Source organism: Mytilus trossulus, chromosome 8 (genome assembly GCF_036588685.1).
Source record: "Mytilus trossulus isolate FHL-02 chromosome 8, PNRI_Mtr1.1.1.hap1, whole genome shotgun sequence".
NCBI classification, from domain to species: Eukaryota; Metazoa; Mollusca; class Bivalvia; order Mytilida; family Mytilidae; genus Mytilus; species Mytilus trossulus.
Genome location: NC_086380.1, coordinates 33,136,416 through 33,145,692, shown reverse-complemented (window position 1 = coordinate 33,145,692; position 9,277 = coordinate 33,136,416). Strand labels below are relative to the sequence as shown.

Sequence of the window (9,277 nt, the reverse complement as noted above, 5' to 3'; positions counted from 1 at the left end):
AATAATACAATTTGATTATAATTTATATGGGAAATAATATTCCGAAAACAAAAACAAACAGCAATTTGTTATTTGTTATTTAACCCTTTCTTAGCTGGATTATATTTTCATTTAAGTGTACCTTTGTACTCATGTAGTTTTTAAATTCCAATTCATAGATAGCACATAATTATTCATTTTCTATCTGCAGGGGATGACAACCAATCAGGCTTTTGAAAGATTTATCATATTCAACAAACGTGGTAACATTGCCAACGATACAACTCTCTTTACAGAAACCAAATGACATAGAAGTTTGCAACTGTATATCGCTATACGGCCTTCAACAATGAGTAAAATTCATACCGCATAGTCAGCCTTTTCATTCAGTACGCACTTGTACAAAAGAACACAATCATACAGTTTTAATTCTTCATTTTTTTTTTATAATTAAACCACTATTGTTTTTATTTTTATCTAAAAGGACGAACTAAAGTATAGCTACATTGTACAACAGCTTGTGTATACTATTTAAGAGATTATATGTATATATTGTTCAGCTGGTTTTAACAACGTTTTTATAAATATAATTTACCTTGTTAATGTGATAAAATAAAGGTGTAAATTAAAAAGAATTTGATTTATCTTTGTGAATTGGAAAGTTCTCAATAATCATTGTCGGATTGCAATGACTATTTTGATAAAAATCGATATAACCAATAAATCAGTGCAATAATACAATTTGATTATAATTTATATGGGAAATAATATTCCGCAAACAAAAACAAACAGCATTGTTATTTGTTTTGAACACTTTCTTAGCTGAATTATATTTTCATTAGTGTGTACCTTTGTACTCATGTAGTTTTTGTATTCCAATTTGGTTTTCTTACCAAAAAAAAAAACAACATATGGATCATTTGTATCTTAAAAAAAGACATTTTCAAATAGTTTGTCATCAATGTTTCCAATCTATGAACAATGTATTCAGAGTTGAATCGATGAAAGACATATAGTAATTATCTTGTCCAGTTGTCTTACATTATATTAGCTCTATGAATATCGATAACCATACACCTTTGGAGTTTGGTAATGAAACTTGTCATGAATATTCATCACTACTGAAGGATCTAGAAGGACGACAACGAACAGATGAAATCATGGTCAAAATAAAAGTTTAACTGAGTCACTTCTGTGCAAATATGTACATATTGTTTCCGCTCTCAAACTGTTAAACTCTTCTTTTTTTGGAAATGAAAGATGGCATAATTATTCACAAAGTAACAACCATGGTAAAACACTTAGTGATGCGAATGCATATTTACAAACATCGTTTCAAATCTCTAACATTTAAATCCCGTTGAGTCGTGTGCTGAAACTTGACATCAATATTCAACACGATTGGATGGGTATATTTTCTGTGCATAAGTACACAAATCTTGTGTGCTGCAAGTTTCAAGAAATACAGATTGTGATCAAATACCATATTCAAATGGTATCAATGGAATGTAAATACAGAATGGAATACAATTCACGGACAGGCTTTGTATCCATCACCATTTCCTATAGATTTGTTTTTCAAAATGCAGCAAAACAAACCGGAGTAAAGAACGGTATGATTTTTCATATCAATAGATTTAGCACATTTAGCTTTCCTGGTACCTGTAAGCCTTCCTGGTAACCGTAAGCATTCTTGGTAACTGTTAGCATTCGTAAAAAACATCTTTACCTCTTTCTTTCCTTTTGTCGCCTGGAATACCGAGTACATGTATTAGACGTTTAATGAATTTTCTGAACTTATATCTTTATATATTTACCTTTTTTTATTCCACTCTTGGAGATTAAATGGGAAAAACTGAACACTTTTCGAAATTTGGTTGAACAAATCATATATAAAGGTGTTCGTCTCGATATAAGGCTGTTCTTAGTAATTGTCGTTTTTGAAGATAAAAAATAACTTTTTTTTTTTGTCAGCTCACGTTTTTCTATTTTTTTCCTTGCTCATCACGGCCACTAATATTGATTGTTGTTATTGTTTATTGCAAACATTTAATTCACAGATATCTTAATGTCTGATGACCAGTTCAGAAAAGCTTTATGTATTGATCATGTTGTCCTATTTTCGTCACCTTAACTTAATGGGTATAAATTAAAACAAAATTAAAGGAAATCAGGTGTATAATCTTTTCCATGTTTCTTCTAAATGTTGGTTAACATTTGGTTAGAAGACTTTATTTGGAACCAATTGTAACACACTAACCAATACACAATTAAGTTTCTAAGTTTACTCGGTGAATAATGCTTAACAATTTGAACTTTACTAAAACGATCACTGTGTTTCAATTGATGATAGTTAAGTGTCTGATTCAGACTCATTTGGACCTATAGTTTTGTTGATTCTGTGTCAATTTACATTTATTATTAAGGACACATTGCAAGCAAGTCAACGCAAATGTTTTCAATATTAAAATTAAAAAATATTTTTGTATCTTGTGTTATTTAAGTAAGCTCTTCAAGTCCCTGTTTTTGATTTTTATTAATTTTGATTTTGTTTGCTTTAAAGTCACATTCCTGATGACAATTTATTTGTAATCGGTTTTATCAACATTTGGTAAAATGTGTTTTTCCCGGACTTATTTTTTTAATTTTAGTTTCTTGTGTACAATTTGGAAATTAGTATGGCGTTCATTATCACTGAACTAGTATTTATTTGTTTAGGGGCCAGCTGAAGGACGCCTCCGGGTGCGGGAATTTCTCGCTACATTGAAGACCTGTTAGTGACCTTCTACTGTTGTTTTTTTCTATGGTCGGGTTGTCTCTTTGGCACATTCCCCATTTCCATTCTCAATTTTATTTAATTCCAAATGGTTAGATCAAATATAGTCGAGGTTATTTGATCGCGAACTTGTTTTTAAGTCGTTCATTTAAGTGTATACTTGTGTTTGCAGTTAATGCATCTATATCAGGTGAATTATCATAATAATTAAAGCAATGACAGAAAAGTAAATGTGACAACAGAATATGAGTAAGAAGCACCCATTTAAGTTATGAAATCATCAGTAAATTCAAATGCGTACATCAATGGAAGAAAACTATTGAAGTCACTGATTATACCATAAAATAGGAACTCCGGAGACCTTGTTGATAAATATTCCGTATCGACTTCACAAAGAATACATGATGATCTTGAAGTATAGATTATATGTCCTGATGTTGTTCATCATCTTACTTACGTGTTAAAGTTCCCGTATTTATACATCCCGCCATTGTGTTATTGTGCAATGGTCAATTTTGAGTTCTTGTCTTTCATTTTTGCTAATGTACTTTGTCTTTATGCCATTTTGTGTTTTTTTGTTAAACAAATTATTTGTTTTTATATTGATTCGGATTATTTTACAATGTTGACTGTTGTACCCAATTTTTTTGACATTTTTACCTATTATGTCCGTTCGTTTTTCTCACACGTGATGTCAATATAATGGAAATCTATGCGGCTGTCATACATGTGAGCGGTTTAGCTAGTTATAAAACCAGGTTTAATTTACCATGTTCTACATAACGCAATGCCTGTACCAATGCAGGAATATGACAGTTGTTTTCCATTCGTTAGATGTGTTTTAGCTTTTGATTTTGCAATTTTTAAAAAGGACTTTCCGTTTCCAATCTCCCTTTAAGTTTGGTATTTTTGTTATTTAACTTTTTAGTAAATTTCGCTTTTATGGTTAATCGTAAAAATACGCCATTTGCAAAATGTGATTTTAAAGTAAAATTGTTTATTTTTTGTGGATAGAGCTCTCACGTTTTTCTAGTTTTGCATCTGTTATCTTGGTCGGGTAAACTACAAGATTATGTACCAAAACGTATTCATGGCTAGCCAAACAAACTTGAAGATAATCTTTGCACATATTTTATTCTTTGTTTTTGGAGAAAAAGATTATAATCAACTACAAGTCAAGAAACAAAAGTACTCAAATCTTGTCTGTCCTTTGCTCTCAGTAATGACCTAAAATATGTAATATATAGTGTACTGTTGATTTTTATACATTATAAATGAAATGCATGGTAATCCGTTTAATTATGAGGGTATACAATAAGCAAATGAGATTAGATTATAAATGCTAGTGTACATTTAAGTTTTGACTTGCCTGTCATTTGGCCTCGGGCGAAGCGGTTCATGTTTAAGTTTATTTCATACACAATTGGTGTCTTTCGTTTATAGTATATAACTTAACCAAGTTGAACTGATGTAACATTGAGACTTTTATATCTTGGCTGAATATGCCCAAAAAAAACCTTCCCAACTTAAGCAACTGTTTAAAAGTCTTGGTGACTATATGGGAAAACACAAAATTAACCTTAGGAACACACTTGTACAATATTAATAATGGTTCTGAGCTCATAGGCAGACATAACGTTAAATAAGAGGCACTTATTTTCATACACTTTTTTGTAGTATCTGATGCGCATTTTCATTCTCAAACATCTAAACACAAATCTAGTACGTGTGACTCTTTTTCACAATTTTGTATTTGAAAACAAATTATAATGTTTATATGTGCTTATGTTTGTATTCTACATTCTACATGTAGGTCATGAGCCGCGGTATTAATTTTCAGAGAACATTCCTCAGAAATGCACCATTACTACCTTTTGATATAACGATTTTTAAATGCAACTGGAGTTGTTAATAAACTACGTGTAATTAAGGGACAATGCTATATTTCTATTTCATAATCAAATCCCCACTATACATTATAATGTATCAACGCTATCGATTGGAAATAGTTCTGCGTTCATGAAACAGCCACCGACAACAAAAACACAGAAACATAATCCATCACTACTTATTCAGTTTTATTCAAATCCAAATCTTATCTATAAATAAAAAGTGAATTTGACATAAACGTCATTGGAAGGGCAACCCAGCAATACAAATAAAAAAAAACCTGTTTGCGGGCAAAATACAGTCTCCCACAATAATCAGGGGTCTTTACAATGCATTAAGCTCTAAATCGTCCGGAGTCAAACGCAATTGTATATATTAAGTAAAGAGATAAGTCATAAATCTGCCATCAGCACAAATTAATCATATAAGTCAACACTGGGTAATTATTACATAAGTATCTTTGTCATAAAGTCATGTTAGTAAAATACAGTCAGTAGTTTGGGGAATCATATAATTATTTTCAAATAAAGCGGATGTTTGAATTAACAGAACAGAAAAATCTAACAGTTAAATTAAGTGAAACACCTTTAAGAATAGAAATGTTTCAAGGTTTTGTAATAACTTTTTAAGTAAGAATTCATTCGTTATTCCTGCTTTTGACTTTTGAACTGTAAAGATATTTTAAAATGAAACAGTTTTTATTGTCTATGAAATAGACTTTTATTCAGTATAACTAGCACTGTAATGTAATAACAATATCTTAATATCTTACCAGTTGATTGCAAGTTTTATCTACATGTTCGAATTCCTTTTCTGCACTCTTTACCACAACCAATAGAACAGCAGAGATATCCGTAACCACAACTACCAGGTTGGCATAAAATACCACAATGCCTTGCTCCATATGGCACAGGTGGACATTTCAGTCCACATGCTATTTAATACAAAACTAATGTACATTTAGCAAAATCATTGATTAATAAATAAAACAAAAAAGATTGGTCAATTTAATATATATAACACAAAAATAGTCGTTCCTAAATGACAATGTTTTCAATTCGTGCACTTTTGAAATGAAAAGAAATTAATTTACTGTCGTTAACCTGTTTTGATAAGTTAAATATATAGCACGCATTTTACGAATTAACTTATTTAAATCACGAAGAGCGTAGCTTTGAGTGGATTTAATATGTTAAAGAGTAAGGCACCATTTTATTCGATGTTTATTTGCCCTCAAATCCGAAAAAAAACATGTGTAGTTACAAAGGACGTGGTGATAAAAAGGAAATATTTCCTAATACCAATTATGAAGGTAATTAATAATCTTCTTTCATTCCCAAAAACTGGGACAAGATCGATTAATTGATTGCAATGGTTGCGTGCTGAATGCGTGTAAGGTCCAGGGACAAATGTTTGAAGCATGATCAATACACGGAAATAGACCTCTATAAAAAAATGACAATAACCATGATAACTATTCATCAAGTGCCATATATTTTTTAGACTATTATTAATTTCGACACGATAACTCAAGTTTGCAAGCAAATTAACTGTAGGAAAATATATAGTCATTTCTATTTCATTTTGTTTTAATCTTTCATTAATTACTACCCCCAAGGAGGCAGAGCCAGACTGTGCATTAACAACAAGTTAATGCACTGGTTAAGGCTCCTCCCATTCTTTGTTATTCTAACGAGAAGCCATCAACGGCCGTATAACTAAAAATCATTCAGTTAACGCAGTCCTCTAACAATAACTGAAGTTAACTCACTAGAAGATCAAAGGAAAAATTACCATTCATGTTACAATTAAAAGTTACAATAAAAAAAAATCGATTACGACGCGGTTTTTTTTTTTGGTTTTTTTTTTGTGTGTTTATTTCCATCAGTAACACTTAAACCTAATCAGTTGAAAGCCAGGAATCAGGAATTCATAAATGAATTGGGAGCTTTATGATCAAAAGTAACAAAAAAAGAATACTAGTATCCGAAATTTATCTATGGTCAACATTGCTTGAGGAAAAATAATTTCCTAATATTCCAAAAATGTATTTAAATGAGAAATAATCGATGGGATTAAATAAAAACAATTGATATAAGCGCTTAGTCATTGTTAATGACCGTACGATATACTTTGGTTATTTATATTGCTGTTCACATTTCATTCTCCATATAACTTTATGCATATGTCTTTATTAAAATGACGTGGTGGGGCTACGTCAATTAAATAAAAACGACACATAAAAACAATCTCCCAACTAACCACAAATTCAGACTTTTCCTCTACGGTAAATTCAATACTAATTAGACCATTATTGCAGTCAATTAAAATATGTCGGGTCTATGTTCAGACTGTTCAGCATTTTTTATTTACCTGTTAACGTCGACAACATACTGAGTTGCCTGATCTGCACTGAACTTACCGCAGTGAATAAGTCTGAAAATTGATTAAAAAACTGAAGGTGACTTAATAATTTATAAATTTAGACTTTTCGTATGATGTTAAGATCAAAATGATCGTTTCAGAAGTAAGGACATTAGCAAGTGATGGTAATTGTCTCTTGCTATAAATGCATCGCCCATCGTCGATTCACACATACATGTAGGAAAAGTTTCATAGTCGGGAATAGGACAAAATCGGCAAATTCACAGATCAGACGAATAGTCTGGCATTTATAGAGCTAAGTGGTAGGAAATTGTAACACGTAGATCAAGTTCATCAGGGCGAGCGTAAATCTTCATTAGTGTCAATTTCAGTCGCTCATTCTCATCACTCCGTTAGTGTAGTTTTTGTGTAAGGAGCACAAATTACTCATTAAGTGATGGTATTTGCTTGATTTTGAACTACATTGGAAACGTTTTCAGTATAAACAAACACTAGAAGAAGGACCTCACATAATCGAAAACAAAGAAACTATTTCTAGGCGTAAGGTTATTTCTTTCTGTTAGGGTCCTAGTTTCAAAGAAAGCACAACTAAACTAGGCGTTGTCTATCAACACTTTACATTGTTTTCGGTTATTCCATCTTAATAAAACTTTGATTGAGCTTAATATGTTTTATCCGGATATTAAAACAAAAAGAAAATAAAGAATTGTATGCCACTGTCATAAATGTGAGAGGTGTAGCTAGCTAAAAAAAAACAGGTTTAATTAAATATTTTCTACAGAAAAAAGGCCTGTATCAAGTCAGAAATATGACAGTTGTTTTCCTAGCATTCTTTTGATTTGTTTGTGCTTTTAATTTAGCCATTGGAAATTTTCGTTTTTAATTTTCCTTGGAGTTCGATACTTTTGTGATTTTACTTTTTAATCATGTTCGTTGCTGAAATTAACGGGAAACACATTGCTTTTCATGAATGACATATTCTTTTACAGAAAACTGTAAATGAAAAATATTATTAGGTCGTATACTTGATTTATTTTGATACAATTGAAATGAAGGTGGTCTTAACGCATACACAGGACAAATATGGTATGGTTTTAAAGTATTAAGGAATAGTTGAATACAGGACGATCAAACTTTGATAAAAAAAAAAAAGAATTTGATCATAGTGCACATAATTATCTAAATATATATAAAAAGCAAATTTTCTTAAAGTTAATTGTCTGTATTAAAAATAGTTTAGAACATAAAATATATTCTTACCAATTCGTAATCCAGATACGTCAGTATTGACGAGAAATATCAGAAAAATACTGAATAAAATCTTACAAATAAACATTCTGTTGTTGTTATGGTACAAAAAATTAATAAATATAACAAGTTTCTTATACGATCGCTTTTATATAACATGCACAACTAAATCATGTTAAACATAGGGAAAAACATAGAAAATATGTTTCCGGAAAATCTGGATTTGGTTAACCTGTTTGTATGACAATTCATGTATCTTATTTTTTTAATGTACATGTAGATTTATCGGCTACTGTCACCAATCCGGATTTGGTTAACCTGTTTGTATGACCATGCATGTATCTTATTTTTTTAATGTACATGTAGATTTATCGGCTACTGTCACCACTAGGAAACATAATAATAAAGCTTTTTCTTGTGTTTCCCCGAAAAAAAATTGACTTCACATGTAACACGTATAGTTAAGAACTCTCCCTTTAATTCATACAGTTCAATAGAATTTCCATTTGTTCAATTTTGTATATTTTTTCTAATCTGAAAAGGTCAAAGGTCAAGGTCATAACTGACCATCGACCTTTTGTCTCAAGTAGGTTCCCCTGGTCATTACCGAAGACCCAATGTGTCTATCATTAACTGTTTTCAATTTCTTTTCATTTGAAAATTTAAAAAAAATTTATTAGCAATCCAAACTTAATTTTTGTAAAATTTGCCATGATTGGTATTTTAAAATGATGAAGGTTGCAAGTATAACGTTATATTTTCACCATGTACGCTTGTTAAAATCATTAAATATCTTGAAGGGCAACAATAAAAAAAACAAAAAAACCCAGGACAGACCGTTGTTATCAGTATTTTTTTAAATAGTTTCTCATAGTCAATATTATCATTAAAGACAGTATTGTCTATAAAAATGTCTTACATCATACAAAGGTAGTTCTAGGTTAATTATTTATCCGATTCCCCATTTTTGTTGACATAATTGTTTGATTTTATAGTCAT

At 30.6% G+C, this 9,277-nt stretch overlaps 1 long non-coding RNA gene across 1 annotated transcript; it reads right to left on the bottom strand.

The window, feature by feature from the left end:
* Positions 1-3,870: 3,870 nt before the first annotated feature.
* LOC134681841 (uncharacterized) lies at positions 3,871-8,431 on the bottom strand. Its single transcript, XR_010100704.1, has 3 exons — positions 8,291-8,431; positions 5,418-5,579; positions 3,871-3,982 (listed from the first exon to the last, which is right to left on the bottom strand). It is a non-coding gene; the product is annotated as an uncharacterized LOC134681841 (long non-coding RNA).
* Between the last annotated feature and the right edge of the window lie 846 nt (positions 8,432-9,277).